Consider the following 22,575-nt stretch of genomic DNA (forward strand, 5'->3'; position numbering starts at 1 on the left):
AAGGGGGAAGGAGGGTGGGTTATTAGGAATGTAGGCGAGATGGATCCCAAACATCTGAAGTTATGGTGAGTACATAACTAAAAGATGTTATGTGATCCTATCTCGCCTACATTCTGACTGATGGGACAGCGTCCCTAGCACCTAAATCCCGGGTGGCTCATTGGAAAACACTCCTGAGCACTGTGGAACCAAATGAAGCTCGTCCTCTAGATGCCACATCTAATTTGTAGTGAGAAATGAAGGTGTGCGGGGAAGACCATGTAGCCGCAACACAAATGTCACCAATAGCAAGCTTCGAATGAAATGCTACCGAAGTAGCCATAGCCCTTGTAGAATGAGCACTGACAGAGGTAATAAGCTCTTTGTTAGAATAAATATAAGCTTGAGTAATACAGTCCCTGATCCATTTGGCAATAGTGACCTTTGTGACAGCGTTGCCCAATTTGTTTTCTGCAAAGGATACAAACAACTGATCTGTTTTCCTTGATTGTTTGGTCCTATCTAAATAAAAACGTAACTGTCTGTGGACATCTAGTGTGTGGAAAATAAACTCCGCTTTATTGGAGTATTTTGGGAAAAAAACTGGAAGCTCTAACGATTGTTGCAAGCATAAAGTAGAACAAACTTTAGGAACAAAAGAAGGATTTGGTCTGAGGGATACCCTGTCTGTATGAAAAACCAAGTATGGGGGTTTCACTGACAAAGCTTGAAGTTCTGAAACCCTTCTGGCTGAAGTAATCACCACTAGAAAGGCTGTCTTCCATGATAGAAACTTTAGATCACAGGTAGCTGCCAGTTCAAAGGGAAAAGAAGTCAAGGCACGCAACACTATATCGAGATCCCATGGAGGTGCAGGATGAGAAATCGGAGGTCTTAATAGAGCAGCACCTTTCAAGAAGGTCTTACACAATCTGTTGCTCATTAAAGGTGGGTCTATGGATTCATGAAATTTAGAAATTGCTGCCAATTGTACTTTGATGGTAGAAACTGAAGAGCCTTGATTGAAAAGAGAGGTCAGGAATTTGAGTACTTCTGCCACGGGAGTAGAAATGGGGTCCAGGCCCCGGAGTTGAGCCCAAATAGCAAACCTTTTCCATTTGCTAGAATACAGTTTCTTTGTAGCAGACTTGTGGGCTGAAGATAATATGTGCACAACATCTGGATCCAGTGTATGACTCCTGACTATCGTCGGAAGAGGAGGAGCCAGGCCGTCAATTTTAAGGTGTGTAGGGACTGGTGTAATAGTCCCGACTGATGAGTCAGTAGGTCTGGGACCTGGTCCAGGAACCATGGACCTTCCAGAGCATGTTTCCGAAGATAGGGAAACCACACTTGATGAGGCCAGTAAGGAGCAATTAAGATCATCTTGCTCCCTAAGAGAGATGCCTTTTGAATCACCCTGGGGAGGAGAGGAACTGGAGGGAAGGCATAAAGCAGGCCGGTGGGCCAAGGATGGACTAATGCGTCCATGGGGCTCTTCCCCGGAGCCGGGGTTAGGGAGAAAAATTCTTTGCACTTCGCATTCAGAGGAGTCGCGAAGAGGTCGCAACACGGAACTCCCCATTCGCTGAAAATCTGCTTTGTAACTGTCATATTCAGAGACCATTCGTGAGGAGAGAGGATGGTTCTGCTCAACCTGTTGGCTATGACATTGGACTTGCCTGGTATGTGAGTAGCCACTAGGAAGCGTTTGGTCGAGACTGCCCATTCCCAAACTCTCATGGCTTCTCTGCAAAGAGGATAGGATCTGGTCCCTCCCTGTTTGTTCAGGTACCAGACAACTGACATGTTGTCTGAGTGAACAGCAATTACGCCCTGAGGGAGATAATCGTGAAGGGCTTGAAGGGACAGGAGTACTGCCCTCATCTCTAGGATGTTGATGTGAAGAGGGGTCTCTTCCGGGTGCCATTTGCCTTGGACTGACCTGCCCAGGGAATGCCCCCCCACCCCATCTGGGAGGCGTCCGTGGTCAAAGTGGCCGCCGGAGGAGGAAGATCAAAGGGTCGCCCCTGATCCAAATTGGAGGACACTAGCCACCAGCAAAGGTCCCGTTTGCAAGATTCTGTGATCCATATGAGATGATTGAGAGGGAGTTCCTGAAAGGACCACTGAGATGAAAGAAGCCACTGGAGGATTCTCATGTGTAACCTTGCCAAGGGAACTAGCAGAACTGTGGCAGACATGGATCCCAATAGCTGTAGGACCATTCTGGCTGGGGCTTTGGACCTGGGGAGTAAGGCTCGAACTTGATTTTGAATGGTTTGAATTCTGTCTGCAGGTAGATAGACCCGCATCTGGTTTGAATCTATCTCTACCCCTATGAATCTTATTCTTTGAGATGGCCGCAACACAGACTTTGGCCAATTGAAGGTGATTCCAAGGGAATTGCCCAGTGATATAGTGGCTTGCAGGCTCCGTAGAAGTAGATGCTTGGAGGTGGCAGTTAGGAGCCAGTCGTCTAGGTACGGAAACACCTGGAATCCTAGACTTCTCAGGTGAGCAGTCACTACTGCCAAGCATTTGGTGAACACCCTGGGGGCTGTGGTGAGACCAAAGGGCAGCGCACGGAACTGAAAATGACTGCCTCCTAGGCTGAAGCACAAATGTCTCCTGGACGTTTGATGTATTCTGATATGATAATACGCGTCCTTGAGATCTATGCAGCACATCCAAACACCCTTCTCCAACAATGGGAGAATGGTTTGTAGAGTGACCATTCGGAGCTTGGACTTCCTGACTGAACGGTTTAGGTTGCTTAGGTCCAAAATGGGCCTCAAGTCCCCGGTCTTTTTTGGCACCAAAAAGAATCTTGAGTAAGTCCCTAATCCGATCTGGTCTGTGGGGACCGGTTGGATGACTCCTTTTTGCAGCAGCTTTGAAATTTCTGAGGCTGCGGTATCCCGTTGACTGGGTGGCAGGTCTGGGATTTTTTTGGACTGAGGGGGGGGGGCGAGAGAATGGGATGGAGTAACCTCCGGCGATAATCCGAAGCACCCATCGGTCCTGAGTGATCCCTTCCCAGGCCTTCAGGTGCTTCGAAGCGACCCCGACTGGCTCGGAGCAGCACAGCCGGGCAATCCCTCAGGGACTATGAAAGGCTGAAGAGCCACGAAAGGACTCGCGGTCTCCAGTGTTGCGAGGGCCTCTGCCGCCTCTGGGACGGCGTCTTCCGGATGAATTTCCCCCTCCTCTGCCTCTGGAGGGGGAACCTTCCTGCTGAGGGGGTAAGACTTCTGAGATCTACGGAACCACATCTTCCCTCCTCTTTTAGCCTTGGGATAAGGCCGAAGGGAGTGGAAAATCGTGCCCTCGGCAGTCAGAGTCTTACCCTCCTGCTCACAGTGGGTAAGTGTGCCTTTACCTTGGGTCCAAACAGGAGGACCCATCAAAGGCGTCGGCAAATGAAGACTTAAAGGCCTCCATGAAATGACACAGGCGGAGCGATGCTTGTGTCCGTAGAGCAATGCCTGTACCCGCCGCTCTACTCGCCCCTTCGGCCGCATACGAAATGAGCCTCATGGACGAGTTCGAAATGGACGACATTGTAACCAGCTGAGATCCAACCGTCTGGGCCAGCTCCTCAGGCAGGTTAACTAAGAGGGTATCGGATAGCTCCTTAATCAGATCCCTCTGAAATCTCGTAAAGTGCGTCAGGTAGTTCAAAGACCTCAGAGTAAAGGCCGCTGAACTAAGGGTGTGCTTACCGTACCGATCCATGCTCCTAGACTCCTTATTAGGAGGATGGACTGACGTAGAAGCCTCTGCTACATCTTGCTGGGTAGCAGATGCCACCACCATAGCATCCACAGCCACACCTTTCGTAAGGAACTCTCTATCCGGGGGCGCCGAGAGAAATTTGTTCGGACGAGCGGGCACCGGTTCCACAGAGTCTGGGTGTTCCCACGCCCTCCGACAGATCAAATCCAAGAGCTCGTCGAAGGGCGGAGACACCCAGGAGGCGGAGGGCTGAGCCCCGAAGGCCTTCAGGAACACCGACTCATCAGCAGAGGGAGGTTTGGACTGCCAGCCGCCTCGTTGTTTTAGGGCTTCCAGGATGTCTGCAAAGGAGACATCATCCGAGGACGACTTGGGGGACCCCTCTGCATCATCGAGATCAGTGTCAGATGTCAAAGACTCGTCAGGGGAGTCAACGTGCTTCCTCTTGCACGTTCTCTTCCTGGGAGGTTCTTCCGAAGAGGCTTCAGAAGGACCTCCAGGAGGGGGAGAAACCCCAGCAGGGGTAACCTGAGGCCCAGGGGCTCTGCTGTCTATGGACAGGGGGACTGCCAACGACCCAGTCTCCAAATGTAGGGAAGGAGCTGGGGAAACTGTGGAGGTAGCCAAGGAAGATTTGGCTAAAGCACTCCTCATAGCCCTGAAGGCGGGACCACCAGAATCCTGGGAGGGTCCCCCCTCCGTGGCCACGACAGTGGACGGTACTCCTGCCGCCGACGCACCAAGAGGGAGACCTGGGACCGAAAGCATCAATCCCGAAGCCTCCCCCCCAGGGCCGAAGGAAGAAGTCCGCGCACTGAACTCCAACCTAAGAGCCGGAGTCGGAGCAAGGGTCGGGCCTGACCCTAACACCTCCACTGGTTCCACCAGCACCTGCTCCAATGGTGCCGAAGCTGTTGGAGGAGGAAGTACAGTAGGGGAGTGGACCATCGGCTCCGAAGCCAAATGGGCTGGAGCCGAAACCATCTTTTGGAACACCGGAGACTGGAAGAGTCAAAGGAGCACCCTGTCGATGTCCGAATCAGACATCTTGGATGATCTTGAGGATACCGATCGGGCCCAAACCGATTTCTCCATCGGCTCCGAAGGGCTCGGGGACCAGCTCTGAAATGACTCAATAATTATCGGCTCCGAGGAAACCTTCAAGAAAATTTCCCTCGGTGCCGATAAGGACTTCGGCTCCGAGGGGGAAGAGTCTGAGCTGATGACCCTTATCGGCTCCAATATCAGTGGAGCCGATGAGGGTGACCCGCCTCTCGATGCCTCAGACCTCGGCTCCGAAACCAGAGGGGTCGAGGCTGGAGGCATCGAGGCAGACCATTCCGACCTCGGCTCCGAAGTCCGTGGAGCCGATGGAGAAGTCTGCTTAGTTTTCTTAGCAGTCGGCTCCAACTGACTGGTCGGAGCCGACGCTTTCCTCTTTTTAGAAGGAGACAGAGAGGAAGATAAAGCCTCCTCGAAGGAAGGCTTGATTAATCCTTTGAGGATTAATTTGTTTTTCCTCTCCTGGAGGACTCTGGAGGAAAACGCATGGCATACACTGCAGGACTCTTGCAGATGTTTAGCACCAAGACAATAGACGCACGAGGAGTGGTCGTCCATTATGGACATTTTGAAGCCACACCTCGTGCACTTTTTAAACCCGGTGGGTTTATGCTCTTTAGACATAATCAGGCTACAAAAAAAAAACAGATAACCACAGTAAACACTAAAGGGTTTGACACACAGGAACAAAAAATATGTATGCCACTAACTTAGTGTAAATATTTAAACTAAAGAACTTTTTTTTTTTTTTTTTTTTACACACAAGATTGTCAGAAAGACAAAGGGAAACAAAGGAGGGTCAAGACCCTCTAACTCAAATGGGTACTTGACCCACACACAACCACTAAAGTAGTAGTAACCAAATTTTAGAAAAAACACTCGTACACAAAGAATAGCCGTTAAAACAGCTTTTGGGTTTAAATGAAGCAAATACTGATAGGAAAAAAGCCTAATATATAGTACTTAGCCCAGCCAATGTTGAGACCACGTCCAAGCTCTGTAAGCGGCAAACGAGATCTCGGGGATTAGTGGTGGTGCATCCTGGGATAAAGATAGCTCAGCCAATTAGAGGCCTCGCTCTATAGCATAAGCATGCCGAGTCGGAGCCGAGGGATCGGCTCCGATCCCATCAGTCAGAATGTAGGCGAGATAGGATCACATAACATCAACTGATCGTATTGCCTATGATCAGCAGTTCTATGGATATAAAAACGTAGTTGTCTGTGTACGTCTAAGGAATGTAGCTTGTACTCTCCTTTGTTATGAAAGTTGGGGAAAAACACTGGAAGACTGATAGATTGATTGATGTTCGCTTCTGAAGATACCTTAGGTAGAAAGGATGGATTGATCCTGAGGTAAACCCTATCCGGGTGAAAGACCAGATATGGTGGTTTGACACAAAGAGCTTGCAATTCTGACACTCTTTTGGCTGAAGTTATGGCCACTAAAAAGGCTGTCTTCCAAGAGAGAAATTTGAGATCAACCCCATGGATAAATCCCATGGAGGTACCACCTCTTTAACTGGAGGCCTAAGAAGGTACCCTTGAGGAAGGTCTTACACAGTTTGGAAGTGATAAGAGGGCCAGACTCTTGCCCCACGTGATAGTATGAGATTGCTGCAAGTTGTACCTTGACTGTGGAAGAACTAGCCCCTTGGTGAAAGAGAGAGGTTAGAAAATCTAGAACCAATGATATCTGGGCTGTAAAGGGGTCTAAACGACGGTGTTCTGCCCAAATGGTGAAGCGTTTCCACTTACTCCGATAAACCTTCCTGGTGGAAGGCTTGTGAGCTGCTACAAGAATGGCTTTGACCGATGAAGAGATCCCGGGAGTCCTTATGAGGAGTGGAACTGGAGCAACCAAGCCGTCAGCTTGAGATTGACCAGGTTCGGAGTCGGAAGACTGAGAGGGTGAGAAATGAGATCCGGAATGGGATCCAGAATCCATGGTGGATATACTAGGTGAGACCATAGGTAAGGGAACCACATCTGACGAGGCCAGAATGGGGCAATGAGGATCATCTTGCTCCCCAGCTGCCTGGCTTTCTGTAATAATTTCAACATCAGGGGAAGAGGAGGGTAAGCATAAAGCAGACCGGGAGGCCAAGCATGAACTAGAGAGTCTCTCGGGGACTCCCCCGGAGGGGGGATCAGAGTGAAGTAATCGTTGCATTTGGTGTTTGAAGGAGAGGCAAAAAGATCGCAACAAGGGTGTCCCCATCGGGCAAATACTTGCTCTGCAACTCGATGGTTGAGAGACCATTCGTAAGGAGTCAGGATAGTACAACTGAGCCTGTCCGCTAGAATGTTGGACCGTCCCGGAATGTGCGTTGCTATGAGAAAGCGGTTGGTGGAAATCGCCCATTCCCACACTTTCATGGCCTCGCAGCAAAAGGGGTAAGACCTGGTTCCCCCCTGTTTGTTGATGTACCAGACGACCGACATGTTGTCCGTCTGTACCGCAATCGTCCCTACAGGAAGAGAGTTGTGTAGTGCCTGCAACATCAAAAGGACCGCCCTCATCTCTAGGACGTTGATATGCAAAGAGGTCTCTACGTCGTTCAATGTGCCTTGGACTGTCTTGCCTGAAAAATGCCCCCACCCCTGGCGAGAAGCGTCCGTGGTCACAGTGTCGACTGGCGGGGGTAGTGAGAAGGGACGTCCCGTGTGGAGGTTGGAAGACTGGAGCCACCACAGGAGCGATCTTCTGCAAACCTTGCTTAAGGAAATGAGGTGAGACAGGGGGTTGCGAGACAGGGACCATTGCACCTGGAGGGTCCACTGCAGAACCCTCATGTTCAACCGGGCCAATGGCAGCAAAGGAATTGCAGCCGCCATAGAACCTAGGGCCCTCAGGATCAATTCTGCCGAAGGAGTTTGCAGTCGAAGGATGGCCTGCACGTGCAACTTCAGGTTCCGAATCCGATCTGGAGTCAAGAACGCCAGCATCTGTCTGGAATCCAGTCTCGCCCCTATAAAATCCAACACCTGTGTACGGTTGAGAGAGGATTTGGTCATGTTGATGGTTAATCCTAATAGTGGAGCCAAACTGAGGAAATAGTCCCTGCATCAACAAAGTAGATGCCTTGTTGGGGCTGTGAGGAGCCAGTCGTCCAGGTATGGAAAATCCTGAATTCCCTGGAGTCTCAGGTGGGCCACTATTATCGCTAGGACCTTGGTGAACACCCTGGGGGCTGAGGTGAGACCTAAGGGGAGGACCCTGAATTGAAAGTGACTGGCTCCCAGCCGGAAGCGGGGAAACCTCCTGGAGCGCCTGTCCACGAGAATGTGATAGTACGCATCCTTGAGGTCTATGGAGCACATCCAGTCATCCTCCAGCAATACGGGGAGGATGGATTGTAACGTGACCATTCGGAACTTCTCTTTGGGTACCGCCAGGTTTAGGAGAGAGAGGTCAAGGATGGAACTCAAGTCCCCCGTCTTTTTTGGCACCAGAAAGAACCTGGAGTAAAACCCTGATCCGACTTGATCTGGGGGGACGGGCTGGATGGCTCTTTTTTGCAGAAGCTGCTGAATTTCTGTAGCAGCCGCCTCCCTCTGACTGGGTGGAACGTCGGGCAGGCTTCTGATTCTGGGGTTTACTATAAAGGGTATTTGGTAACCTCTGGATATAATACGAAGCACCCAGCGATCCGTTGTTATGTTCTCCCATTTTGCTAGGTGCCTCGAAAAATGCCCCCCGACTGCCTCCAGAGTGGAGCAGCCGGGTAACCCCTCAGGAGTTCTGCGTGGGCCTCTCAGAGAACGGTTCTCTGGACCCAAAATTCCTAGGACCCCCCCTCTGCCCCTGGGGCGGCGTTCTCCCTGTCCTCCTCTGCCACGAGAGGACTGGTTGTCCTGAGCAGACAGGGATTGATGCGAATTTCGGAACCACATCTTCTTCTGACCCTTTTGGTTCTTGGAAAAGGACCTCTGGGGCGCGGAGAAGCGGACTCCGACGGCAGACAAGGTCGCGAACGGTTTTACCGAACAGTGCAGAACCATCAAAAGGGGCATTCGCGAATGACGCCTTAAAGGGTTCCGAGAAGTCACAGTGACGGAGCCAGGCTTGTCTCCTCATGACAAGCCCGACTCCGCCTGCTCTAGCGGCTCCCTCCGTAGCATGAGACAACAGCCGCATAGAGGTGTTAGAGATAGAGCGGAGGGTGGCCATTCGGGAGGAGTACAGATCCTTGTCTCCCTCCGACATGGACCCTGGGGGGGAAGCAGCGTACTCCTTAATTAGATCCCGCTGCATCCGAATAACGTGTGCCATGTAGTTCAAGGCCCTCATAGAGAAGGTCACTGAACTGAAGGCCCGCTTCCCAAGATGGTCCATCGCGTGAGACTCCTTGCTCGGAGGGTGAACCGTGGGGCTCTCCTGAGCCAACTCTTTCTTGGTGGCTGCAGCCAACAACATGGCATCCACAGAGGGACCTCTGCTCCAGTGTGATCTCTCTGCAGGGGGGCTCAAAATTTTGTCTGGACGCTTGGGGATCGGCTCTATGGTGTCCGGTTCCTTCCAAGCCCTAGAGGATATGAGATCCACCAGGGGGTCGTGTGGAGGGGACACCCAAGAGGTAGATGGTCCTGCCTCAAACGCCTCAAGGAATACGGACTCATCAGAGGAAGCCTTGGGGGCAGACCACCCACCCCTGATTTTGAGCATTTCCATGATGTCTCCAAAGGAGACATCCTCGGGGGGTGACCTAGGGGAGCCTTCCCCTTCATCCAAGTCCGTATCTTCTGTGAGACTCTCAGGGGAGTCTATGTGCCTCCTTTTACACTTGGCCTTGTGAGGAATCTCCTCGGGGGGGACTGTCCGAGGAATCCGCACGGGCTGTATCCTGTTCCACTGGAACTCCTAAAGGCGCTGAGGCAGGCTGCCCCGAGGGCCGGATGAGGGGAGCCAGGACCAGATGAGAAGGAGTGCGGGAGGGAGCCGAAGCCAGGATCGGAGGCCTGGAAGCACTCGACAGTGCCCGTTCCACTGCAGCGAAAGCCGAGGGGGATCCGCTCTCTGACGGATCCAAGATCCGACTCCCACTCGGATCTGAAGCGGGGATCGGACCCGGCGCCGAGAACGTCGGATCCGAAGGACCAGTGTGCTCCGACCGGGACAGAGCCAAAAGCACACCGAATCCCTCGGATCCGAAGCTCGTCCCACGGCTCCGAGAGGTCGGATCCGACAAACTCGAGGGAGCAGTCGGAGCCGACGTGCCTAGCACGGTCGGCTCCGACCTACCCCCGGATCCAACGTGGCTCGGCTCCGAGTGCTCCGAACCCGGAATGCGGGTTGGAGAAGGAGCTATAGGAGCGAAAAAAGGGGTCGAGCTCCCCCCTGGAGGGGGGGAGGCAAGAGCACTCCCATCTGCATCTGGGCCTGGATGAATCTCCTCATCATCCGGTCCATGTCCGCATCAGACATGCTAAAAGTGGACCTCGAAGAGGCCACCGAGGCAGACCTGGAGTGTCGCCTTGATGACCTCGACGGGGACCGGATCACCTCCTCCTCAGGTCCCGGGGTGAAACAAGGGGATCACATCCGAGGAGGAGGAGATCGAGAAGACTTGGACGGAGAAGCCCTCTTGGCGGGCGGGGCCGATGAGGAGTCCTCGGCCCGCCGCTTAAGGTGCTTCTCCCGCCACTTCTCTTTCCTGGCCTCCCTATCCTCCGGAGCCGAAGCGGGAGGTTGAGTCCCGGTCGGAGGAAGGGAGGCAGGAGTGACCGCTACCAGGGGGTAGCAGGCACTGAAGTACCAGAGGCCGAAGCAGAGTCTGGGGGTAGAAGGCTCGCCAGAACTAGTTTTGACCTTCGATCCTTGAATGCCCTGGGGTTGAACGCCGCGCAAATCGCGCAACCCAAAGAGAGGTGCTCAACCCCAAGGCACCTAACGCACCGAGTGTGGCCATCAGCCGGTGAAAGCTTGTGACCACACTCGGTGCATTTCGAAAAAATGGCTTTAGGGGCCTCCGACATTACTGTAGCAAAGCACACTCACTAGGCCCCTAACACTCAGTCACACACACACGCTACGACCAGCGGGGGAGGAGAAATATTATAACTTAAAAAAAATTTAAGTTAAAAGCTAAAATAAAGATTAGTGTAAGGGTAAACCTACTACACACACAATCGGTCACTCAGAAGGAAGAAATAAAGACTTTTTTCTCACAAAAAACGCCAAGAGCTCTGAACCTAGCTGTTGCTTGAAGAGCGGCAAACTAGATCTGGGTCAGTTAGGGTAGGCAGGGGATTATGGGTAAGGGGGAGGAGCTAGGAGCTCGGATCTATGCTATGATAGAAGTTGCCGGCTCGGATCCGAGATCGGATCCGTATCCCACAGGTTGCTGACAAATGAGGTTCCTACTTCAGATCTTTTGTTCACGGGTGTCAGAAAAGGTAATGAAGTATCCTCTGGATATGATCCTTAGCAACCATTTGTCATTCCTGATGGCCTCTCAGGCTTCTGGGTACAAACAGAAACGTCCTCTGACTGCTTCCAGAGGAGAGCAGGTGGGCAACCCTTCAGGACCGCTAGAAAGACTTGTCTTTCACAGGTTTCCACAATCCTTGACTTTGCAGACCCCTTCGGCTGCATGAATGGTATCTATCATTTTGACTATATCCCCCCTCTGTCCCGGGGGGAGGGTCTCCTTGAGTGTCCTGGAAAGGGCCTGCAACTTCCAAAAACCATGTCTTGTTACTGCCACGCTGGTTCCTAAAAAATGTCCATTGTGGAGTAGAGAAACTGATCCTGATGGCATTCAGGGTCATATCATCTTTCTCACTCTGGGTCAAGGTGTCCCATACTGTAGGTCCAAACAAGGTGGAGCCATCAAAGGGGGCATTAATGAAGGATTGTTTGAAAGGCTCCGCAAAATCGTACAGCCTCATCTAGGTATGACGCCTGATGGCAATGCCTGAACCGGCTACCCTAGAGATACCTTCTGCAGCATGAGAGATAATCCTCATGGACGCATTCATCAGGGAATGTAGAGTGGCCAACCTACAGTAAACAGAATCTTGCTCCTCAGAAGGTACAGACCTGGGAACCGAGCTAGAAAGTTCCTTAATTAAGTCCCTTTGTAGCCAGATAAAATGAGAGAGGTAGTTCAACGCCCAGAGAGCAAAGGTGGATGACACGTAGACCCTCGTGCCAAATCCTTCAGAGCCTAGGATTCTCTATTCGTGGGGTGGACAGAAGAACTCTCATGAGGGAGCTATTTTTTGGTGGCTGCCACCACAGCCAAGGCATCTACAGGAATTCCTTTGGACCAAAACTGTTTGTCAGCTGAAGCACTTAAAATGTTATTGGCACACTTGGGAATGGGTTCTACTGTATTCAGCTCCTTCCAGGCCCTCGACGACACCAGATGGATAAGTGGGTTGGGTGGGCAGGGACAACCAGGTCGCAGATGGGATGGACCCAAAAGCTTCCAACAATACCAACTCCTCCAGAGAAGGGATTTGGGAGGACCATCCACCTTTCTGGCGAACAATTCCAAGGATGACATCAAAGGTGACCTCGTTGGATGGAGATCTGGGCGACCCTTCACCTTCCTTGAAGTCAGTATCTGTGGTAAGGGATTCCGTGGGGTAATCGACATGCCTCCTTTTGCATGGTCTTTTCCGAGGGACCTCTGCGGGGGGCGCTCCTGGGTGGTATCGGAAGAAATTTGTGGCTCCACCGAGGGCGCACCATGGAGATTTTCTGGGACCGGCTGTCCATGTGGGAGCTCATAGGTCTCGTCCACAGATCCAGATTGGGACAGGGGAGGTTCCGTTAATGAAGGTGCTGAGGGTCTCTTGGGAGCAGACAGAACCATCTCCACCATCTTGAAAGCGGAAGGACTCAGAACAACCTGGGGCTGTCTCTCAAAATGGATGGGCCTCCTAGTCCGAGGGGGAAGGTGGAGCAGAGTCATCAAAAGTTGATGCTCCAAGGGGAAGGGATGACTCTGAGAACTTCAGAGTCAAAGTCAACCCCCCAGAACCGACCTCGATGCTCTGGCTCTGAGACAGGCTTGGAACTGAGGCAGCTGAAGCCAAGCCAGTTGGTGAGAATGCCAGAGGCTCCAACACCCTGGCTCCAGGACCTAACAGAACCAGGAACTCTGAAACTGAAGAACGGATCAGAGAAAGAGCTACAGGCTGGAACGAGGAGAGCCTAACAGATCCAGAAGTGGATGGAGCAGACACAAGTCCCATCTGGATCTGTGTCTTGAGGATTTGTCAAATAAGCTTGCCCACATCCCTAGAAGACAGGCTTCAGGAAGACCTAGACAAAGCCCAATATGGGGGACTGGAAGATCTCTGCGGGGAACAGGTTGGATATTGCCTTGGGAGACCCAGCAGAGAAGACCCTGACTCCGACACAGCTGGAGCCAACAGTGGGGGAAGGACAGTCATCCCTGTCACCTTGGTGGAAGAAAGGGGCACAGGAGAGGAGGAGGAGGAAAGAGAACTTGGAGCCGACCAGGTAAATTCTGAACATTTAGACTTTTTACAGGGAGGCTCTGAGGAGGACCACAAGGGCAACGGTCTCCTGGACTCCCGACCCTCCTTGGGCTTCTTAGCCAGGGGTTGAGCCCCTGAAGAAGGAGGAACCCCCTAGGAAGGAGGAAGCAAGCCCTTTAAAATAAGCTTGCTTCTCCTATAAGCCAGAGCACGGGGGTGAAAAGCTCTACAGATGTCACAAAAGGCTTCCAAATGAAGAGGCCCCAAACAGTAGACTCACTCCCATGGGTGTCAGATAAAGGGATCTTTCGCCCACAGGAAGTACATTTTTTTAAACCTAAAGGCTTTTGCTCAGCTATAGGAAACAGAAGAAGGGAAAAATTAAAGAGAAAGGGAAAGAAGTAAGACTTTTTTTTTAAATAAAAAAGCCCAACGGATAGAGCCCAGAGAACTAGAGGGAGAAGAAAGAAGATGAAAAGGGCAGAAGACAGGTAAAAACAGAGAAGCAACTTACCAAAAAACACTGTCAGAAGAAGCTCAAGTAGAACTCGCTGCTGAACACCAAGCATGATAAACGAGATCTGAGTTAGCGTGGGGAAGCGGGGTATTATGGGTTAAGTAGGAGGAGCTCAAGTTTGGGAACTCAAGCCGTGTGAAGTCAGCCGGTCGGTTCCAATGCTTGGAACTGAGTCCATCAGGTTACTGGAATAAGTTGGACAACATCAGATGTAGACAGTTTTGTGTGTTTCTTCTAATTTATTAGGGGATGGGGTACTTTGAAAATGTGTTTAGTTTTTTGTTTGTTTATTTGAAGGCTTTGATTAAAGCAAAAATGCTTGAGAAATTTGACATATGTTCAAACGCAGATGAAAAGAAAACAGTATAAAAGATCAGCCTGCTAAACATTAGTGTGTGCATGTAAGACAAAGGTTGGAAATACAAATTCAAAACAAAAACTGTCATGTGTAATAAGTAGAAACAACAGATTTTTATCATCATGACAACTCTGTCCATAATACATCAGATTGTAAATGGTCTTACAAGTGTAGACAAAAAAAAAAGAGCATTGAATTATATTAAGAAATTTAATGGCAAATAGCAATGCTGCTGCAGAAACATTTGGAAAGAAATTACCATGTGACTTAGACAAAGAGAGGATTTCAGGACAGATATTCAGCAGAATATCAGGGAAAAAGGAAACAGGAAGTAATAATACTCAATGCCAGAGGGGCTCCAGTAGTAAGTAATAAAAATGAAAAAAGACAATAATAGTAGATTTGTGGTAGCAAGAGGAAACTGGAAAGGGAGGAGGATTACAATGACATGAACTTATATTCACTCAAAACTTGCTTTTATGGAGCTTAATAAAATTTTGGGAGACATACTCAGCTTTCAGCAGGGAATGTTATTTATAGGTGAGGACTGCAACTTGATTTGCAAGGATGTATCAGAATGCATAGAATGGAAAATATAACAAAAGATATATTTTTGGAGGAAATTTATGAAATATTTGGTATGAAAGATATGAAGTAGTAAGAACTCAAGCATAAATTACATATATGACTGGGTTAGACGGGGTAGAATTATACTTCACAGGAACATGTGCATTTAATTAAAAGCTCTGACACAACACATATCTTGTTACCCTAGATCATAAAACCAATACAAACTAAAATAAAAATTTGGGGTAATGATGTAAAAATGAGACACTGGCATTTTCAAACCAACGTTTTAAAAAAATGAGTTTCAGGAATGGGTAGTGGAAATTATTCAATAGTTATTAGGGAACACAGAAATTTCCTCGGAAAGAATAGCAAGTGAGTGGGATAAAATGAAATTAGAATTAAAAATGCAACAGATGTAAAAGAAAAAGAGATATAATTAGGTAATAATAGGAATTATCTAAAGAGGTTGACAAAAGGTTAAACTATTGCAGAATAAAGGGACTCTCATAACAAGAAAGAGAAGCAACTACAGAGCACTGAAGAGAAAATAAGGTAGTATTTGGATAGTGTGCTTCAGTTTCGAAAAGTTGCTTTTACACAACCTTTTTTTAATAACTCCAGAGAACAAAAACTTTCAGCACAGCAATTTAGGCAACAGAAAGTAGAACAGGATAGTCGCCAAGCTTAGTGAACCATTGACAAGAAAAATAAGAAGAGCTCTTATAAAGGCATTAGAAATATTTTGGAAATTTTAAGAAAATATGCATAAATCAGAGGAATGTGAAAATCAATAAAGAGCACAAATGGAAATATTTATGGAAGACTTAATTATGCCAAGATTAGAGGAAGATGAGGCTGAACAGCTAACAGTTAAAATAGGAGGAAAAGAGATAAAAAACGTGATATACAACCAATCTGCCGGAAAGTCTCCAGGAATAGATGGTGTCGCTCGTTTGTCTCTAACACATATAACAAGGATGGGGTTTTTGTTTAGATGCTTTAATACATAGAAACCCATCAGGATGGATAGCAGCATCATTAAATACGAATGAACTAGTTAACAGGCAGACCTTATATACATACATGCTTACATCTCAACTACTTACTACAAAATGACAGTCTAGCTTGCACGAGCACAGTATTTATACACTTGTGCAAGCCCTTGGACAGCTTCTTAGAGGTATACATACACATACTGATCTACAACCTCCCTCTTAAAAAGGTTGCCAAAACAATATTAGAGTCAGGCATGCATTACTATATACATTAGAAACAAAACATGATGTTCATGTCCACGTTGTTTTGTATCTGCTATAGGGTTTAGATATTTGACCATATCTCGTAACAGAAAAATCTGGACCAAACTTAGCAACAGGGACAGTGTGCAGTGCACAACTTGTATTAGGAACTTCTGGATTTGTCACAGGAAAGTACAGATGTGTACCTACCATAAATGTAGATGTTCGAGTGTATTCACTGTTGCAGTCATTACACTTGGGTTATCCTGCTGGCAGGCTACCCGCAGTCGGCCTGAATTCCAAAGTCCTGGTCTGGCGTTGGTTGCTTACGCCTCTTCACTGACATCAGTGCGCCATGGGTATAAAAGATGCAGCCAACGTCATTTTCTTCAGTTTTTCTTGCCCCAGATGTCAGGTGCCCCCAAAAGGGTAGGCTAAAAAACATAGCTTATAAAAGCATGCATTAAAATAAACAATACCTTCATCTACAAGCAAATACACCACATAGGTTCTATAGAATAGAGAAGTACAGATAAGTCCCAGCAAAGAAAGGGGGATGGTGGGAGGGTAACCTGGACTGCAACAGTGAATACACTCGAACATCTACATTTATGGTAGGTACACAACTGTACTATGTTCATCGTGTTTCACTGTTGCAGTCATTACACTTGGGTTGAATCCCAAAGCTGAGTTTGGGCAGCTGGGTCTAAATAGAATTAGGAGTGGCTATAAGGCCCTGCAGAACTGCAGTGGCAAAGCCTGCTCTGGATTTAGAGTAAAGAGGTAGTGCTTAGTAAAAGTGTGCACTGAAGTCCAAGTTGCAGCCTCCAAAATATCCTTGGTTGGTACTCTTCTGAGGAAGGATGCTGAGGTGGCTGCTGCCCTAGTAGTGGTGTAATGCCCTTAGGCACTTATTTGCCATGTTGTGAATAGCAGAAACGAATGCAGTGTCCTATCCATTTTGAAATAGTCTGCTTTGAGATAGCCTTTCCTTGTGATCCTGCAGCATATACCACTAAAAGTTGCTCAGTCTTTCTGAAAGCTTTAGTTTTGTCCAGGTAGAAGCATAGCTGTCTGTGTATGTCCAAAGAATGCAGAAGTCTCTCCCCTTTATTCTGTGGGTTTGGGTAAAAAGTAGGCAAATTAATGGTTTGGTTAAGAGCCACACTGGACACTACAGTAGGCATAAATGTTGGGTTTGTCCTTAGAGAAACCCTGTCCGGATGGAAGATAATAAAAGGTTCCACAGCCATTAATGCCTGTAACTCTGAGACTCTTCTTGCTGAAGTTATTGCTAGGAGCAGAGCTGTTTTCCATGATAAGAATTTTATCTCAGCTGTATTGGCTGGCTCAAAAGGAGGCAGTGTGAGCTTTTCCAAGACAAAATTGAGGTCCCATGCAGGTATTGGTGCTCTCCTTGGAGGTCTTATGTGTTTGGCCCCCCTGAGGTACTGCCTAAACAATGGATGTTAAAAAATAGGTGGGTCCGTATTGTAATGAGCTGAAATGGCAGAGGCATGGATCTTAATTGATGAGAAGGATAGGCCTTTGTCCAGCATCTCAGTTAGATATTGTAAAATCTGAGGAATATTTGAAACAAGCGTGTCAATTCCTTGTGCCTGGTTCCAAGCACAGAATCTCTTCCATTTTTCTGCATAAGATTTTCTGGTGCTGGGCCTCCTGGCCACCAAAATAACATCCATAACCGCTTTAGAGAGGTGTATTCTGAATGGTTACACTATCCGCCATGCAGCTAGATTTAGGGTTCTGAGTTGGCTGTGCAGGATCTGATTGTTTTGCTGGGTCAGTAAATGAGGAATTTGAGGCAATGTTCAGGCTGGGCCATGAGACAAGCTCCTTAGTATTGGGTACCAGTGTTGGCGTGGTCAATCCGGGGCAATTAGTATCATTTGTGGCTTCTCTTGTCTGACCTTTAGGAGTACCTTGGGGAGGAGAGGCAGTGGAGGAAAGGCATATACTGTAAGGTTGTTCCAGCTGAATGACAAGGCATCCACTTTCCATGCTCGTTTGTGATAAGTCCTTGTGCAGAATCTCTGAAGTTGGCAGTTGTGAGAGGAGGCAAAAAGATCTATGTCTGGGCATCCCCATTTCCTTGTTATCATGTTGAAGTTTTGTGGATCTAGTTTCCACTCATGAGGATCCATGAGGTTTCTGCTTAGTTCGTCTGCCAGAGCATTTGTTTTTCCTGGCAGGAATTGTGTTTGCAGGTGTACTTGGTAAATCAATGCTGTGTTCCACAAAATCATGGCTTGTGTAGGAATGTGTGCCTCCCTGCTTGTTTATGTACCACAGGACTGTGGTGTTGTCCGTCTTTATCAGCAGCTGTCCCGGACGAAGTAGGTCCTTGAAGGCTGTCAGGGCATTTTGTACAGCTAGCATCTCTTTTTGATTGATGTGAAGATGCCTTTGGCTTGCGGGCCATGTGCCCTGAATACATTTTCCTGCCATGTGGGCCCCCCAGGCATAATCTGATGCATCTGTTGTTAGTGTTTGCCTGGCTGTGGGTAAAGTGAATGGCTGTCCCTTGTTGTGGTGACAGGCCTGTGCCCACCATCGAAACTCCTGTTGCAGGCAGGGAATGAGTGAAATTATTGATTCCAGGCTGTGGCAATGTTGAGTCAAAACACTTTTTAGATACCATTGTAGTTTCCTCATATGTAGTCTTGCATATGGAATTAGCAGAATGCAGGATGCCATGTAGCCCAGAGCCTGCAGAATTTTTCTTGCAGATAACTGGGTCTTTGTTGCCATGCTTTTGAAGTAAGAAGTCAGTTGCCTTTGTTTGTCTGGCGTGAGATAAGCCATCTGGGCAGTTGTATTTAAGCTTGCACCCAGGAATATTATCTCTTGAGAGGGTACTAGTTTTGATTTCTTTTCGATCACTGTGTACCCTGGGCAAATTAGTAATCTTTTTACAAACGCCAGATGCTTTAGTAGAATGTCTTTGGTCTCTGCTTGAATAAGGCAGTCGTCCAAGTAGGGATATATCTGAATTCCTCTTAGTCTGCAAAATGCAATTACTGGTGCCAGGTATTTTGTGAAGACCCTGGGCGCAGTAGATAAGCCAAAGGGCAGTGCAGAGAATTGGTAGTGCATTGAGCCAGCTATGAATCTGAGGTATCTTCTGCAAGATTGTCTGATTGGGACATGCAGGTATGCCTCTTTGAGGTCCAAAGTTACAAGCCAAGCCTTCTTGTCCAGCATGGGCAGAAGCTGCTGCAGAGTCAACATTTTGAATTTCGGAATGTCCAGAAAAGTATTTAGAATAGACAGGTTCAGAACTGGTCTCCATGCTTTGTCCTTTCTTGGTACTAAGAAAAGTCTTGAGTAAAATCCTTGTCCCTGCTCTTGTTGTGGCACTGGCTGAATAGCCCGCATGTCCATGAGAGATGAAACTTGTTTTTGTGCCTCTGCCCATTGATTGTGTGGCAGGTCTGGCATACCTTTTGCCTTCGGAAGGGTGTGAAAGTGGAACCTGTAGCCCTGAGAGACTATATTTAAGACCCATTTGTCCTGGATGATCATGTGCCAATTTTGTGAAAAAAGTGCTAGCTTTCCCCCTAAGGGTGCTGCCAAAAGATAAACGCTTGGCAAGGCAGAGGGAAGTCATTGGGACTGTTTCTTAGATGGCTGTGATTTGTCTTCTCCGCTTTTGGAGGTAGAAGCATCCCATTGTTTGGGCCTTTATGAGCCCTGGGGCTGCTGTCTGCCTCTAGGGCGTCTGTATCTGTCTCTTTGTGGCCTGTTTGACACGGGAAAACACCAATTCTTAGAAGGCCAGTTCCTGCTAAATCTGGGTGGCTGTACCTGTAAGAAATCCTTAACTGTCTGCATAGATTTAGCTTTATCCTCCATTTTCTTCAACACCTCTTCTGCCTTAACACCAAGCAAAGTATCATGCTGTAATGGAGCATCCAATAATTTTGCTTTAACATGATCAGGCAGAGTCTGTTCCTTTAACCAAGCATGTCTTTTAATGACAGAACCTGTTACAGCGGCCCTGCAAGAGGCCTCCAGTGAATCATAACCACATTGCAAAGTATGCTTTCCCACTTGTTCAGCTGCATGCAATAAATCCTGCATTTCCTTGTTCTCATTACATTCAGAATTTGTCAACATTTTCTGTTTTCGCAGAGACATTAAGTATTGCTGATATTTAAGCATATGAAACTGACGATTTAAAGCCCTTACAGCCAAGGTAGCAGAAGTGTAAACTTTTTTCCCCCATCTGTCCAGAGCCCATGAATCTCTATCTGAGGGGACAGGGTTTTTTGCAGTAGCAGCCTTGACCCCTTTGGGACCCTGAGAAATAGTTTCTGGGTCAGCAGCAGGGTTTTTAATATAGAAATTTATGAGAATCTGGAACCCTGTAGTATCTGTCTGGCTTAACAGATGCAGTAGGTAAAGAGTCGGGAGACAGGCTGGACTCTGAAAATACATCTACAATGTCTAGAACAGGTGGAATAGCAAGAGGTCTGTGCTGAGGTAGTAAGAGAAAGTCTCTGAGCCTTTTCTTAGATTCTGAGTAATCTTGGCTCTCCCAGTGGAAATGCTCCCTCATGGTATGCAGGGTTTCTCCAAAGGAGTAATCCTCCGGCGGAGAAGCTGAACTAATAGATTCTTCGGCATCAGAATCCTCATAGGGAGGAATAGAGTATCCCTGTTCTGAAGAGGAGTCAGAGGAATGGAAACCTGATCAGAGGAATCATATTCAGTGTCTTGCCTAGGCCTCTTATCAGGAGGGGGATGGGAACCCCTGATCAAAGTAATTAGGTCTTCGACCATTTTGAGCGTCTGTTTCTTAGGCATGGAAGTCTGTCCTGGAGAATGCTGTACTTGTTTCGTCTTTGAAACTGTTTTAGTCTTTGTCTTGGATGCTGAAGTTGGCTTGATATACAGCTGTGTAGGTCTGAAAACACCCTCAGAAGCTGATGCCTGCTCAGCGGCTCCAGACCTATCTGAGGGATTAGTTTCTGAAGGCCCAATACCTTGAGTATCCAGAGGCCTAGTTGTCTCCACGTGGGAGTCGGAGGCGGCCTGTGGCTTTGAGGTATCGGGTGTCAGGGGCTGCGAAAGCGCTTCACTGAGAACCGGCGAGTGGCCTAGAAGAGGCTTCATTGTCGGTTTTGGACATCAGATGCCTGTCCTTTTCTTTTTCCTTGTGCTTTTTATGAACTCCGGTCGTCGGCTGTTCCAACGACATTATATAGTTAAACCTTCGGCCAAAGTAATGAAAAGCAAAATCATACCAACGCTTAATAGTGCGTTGGTTAAATCTAGCACAAAACCAACAACTAGCAAGGTCGTGGTCAGGGCCTAGGCAAGGAATACAGTAAGAATGAAAATCCTTATGAGGTATTTGCTTCCCACTAGAAATACAATTGTTAACTTTTTCTGACATCGGTCTGGAGCAAGAAAAAAGTTTCCCCAACGGGGTACTTAGCTTTACTGAAGTCTTCGGATCTGAAATTCAATTTTGAAAATCTCAGGAGTCGGCCGACCGGCACTTGCGAACTGCTTTTGCTTCGGGCACCACGCGTCAAGAAAGACTGAAGAAAGTGGTGTCGGCTGCATCTTTTATACCGCTGGCGCACTGACGTCAGTGACGAGGTGACAGCAACCGACGCCGGACCAGGACTTGGAATTCAGGCCGACTGCGGGTAGTCTGCCAGCAGGATAACCCAAGTGTAATGACTGCAACAGTGAAACACGATGAACACCAGGAATGTCCTCTGGAACTTCCTTTAGAATTTGAACACCGGACATAACTCACACTTGAGATAAAGAGTCTTTCTCACAGGCTATGTGCTATGGTATAGGCTTGGAAATCGGTCTCAGATGCTGATGATTTCACCTAAATACTGCTCCTTCTGATTCCAAAATGTATGATCTCAGCTCTGGACCAATATTTTTCACAACACCAATTCGATCATAACCCCTGGACGTTTGCATCCTTACCACTTCTTCCTCTTGTAATGGACTGAGCAGTTTGTTTGCTTTATTGTAGTAGGACTTCTGGGTTACGCATTTCTTCAACAGATTGGCTTTCACTAACCTCTTATTCTTGACACATGGAACCAACAACTGACTACTGATTAGTAATGTGGTTCTGGTTTGTCTTGACAGAAGTCTCTCAGCAGTTGAACCAAGATGATTATCACATGGAACATTTCTGAGATTCAAAGATTCAGGAAAACATCACTATTACCTTGCTTTAACTTCTCAAGTAACTGTTTTGCACTTTGAACTGCATGTTCTGCCAAACCATTTGACTGCGGGTACTCTGGACTACATGTGACATGAGTAGTCCCATTCTTAAGAAAATCTTTTGAATTGTTAACTTCTAAACTGAGTGCCATTGTCAGAAATAACTGTGCAGGCTACCATGCACAGCAAAATGATGCTTCATCTTTGTAAAGACAGTACCGGATGCTAGGTTGGGAAGTAGGTCAATCTCGAACCAACTGGAGTAAGAGTCTAACACCAAATAATGTTGACCATTCCACTCGAAAATGTCTGTGGCTACTGTCGACCAAGGTAGTTCCAGAATCTGGTTAAGCTGAAGTGGTTCCTTCTGTTGATGTGGCTTTATACTACTACACACTGAACAAGATAAAAGTGCTCTCTCAATGTCTT

The sequence above is a fragment of the Protopterus annectens genome, chromosome 2.part0 (genome assembly GCF_019279795.1).
Source record: "Protopterus annectens isolate FY-2018-M chromosome 2.part0, PAN1.0, whole genome shotgun sequence".
In the NCBI taxonomy this organism is placed as follows: Eukaryota; Metazoa; Chordata; order Ceratodontiformes; family Protopteridae; genus Protopterus; species Protopterus annectens.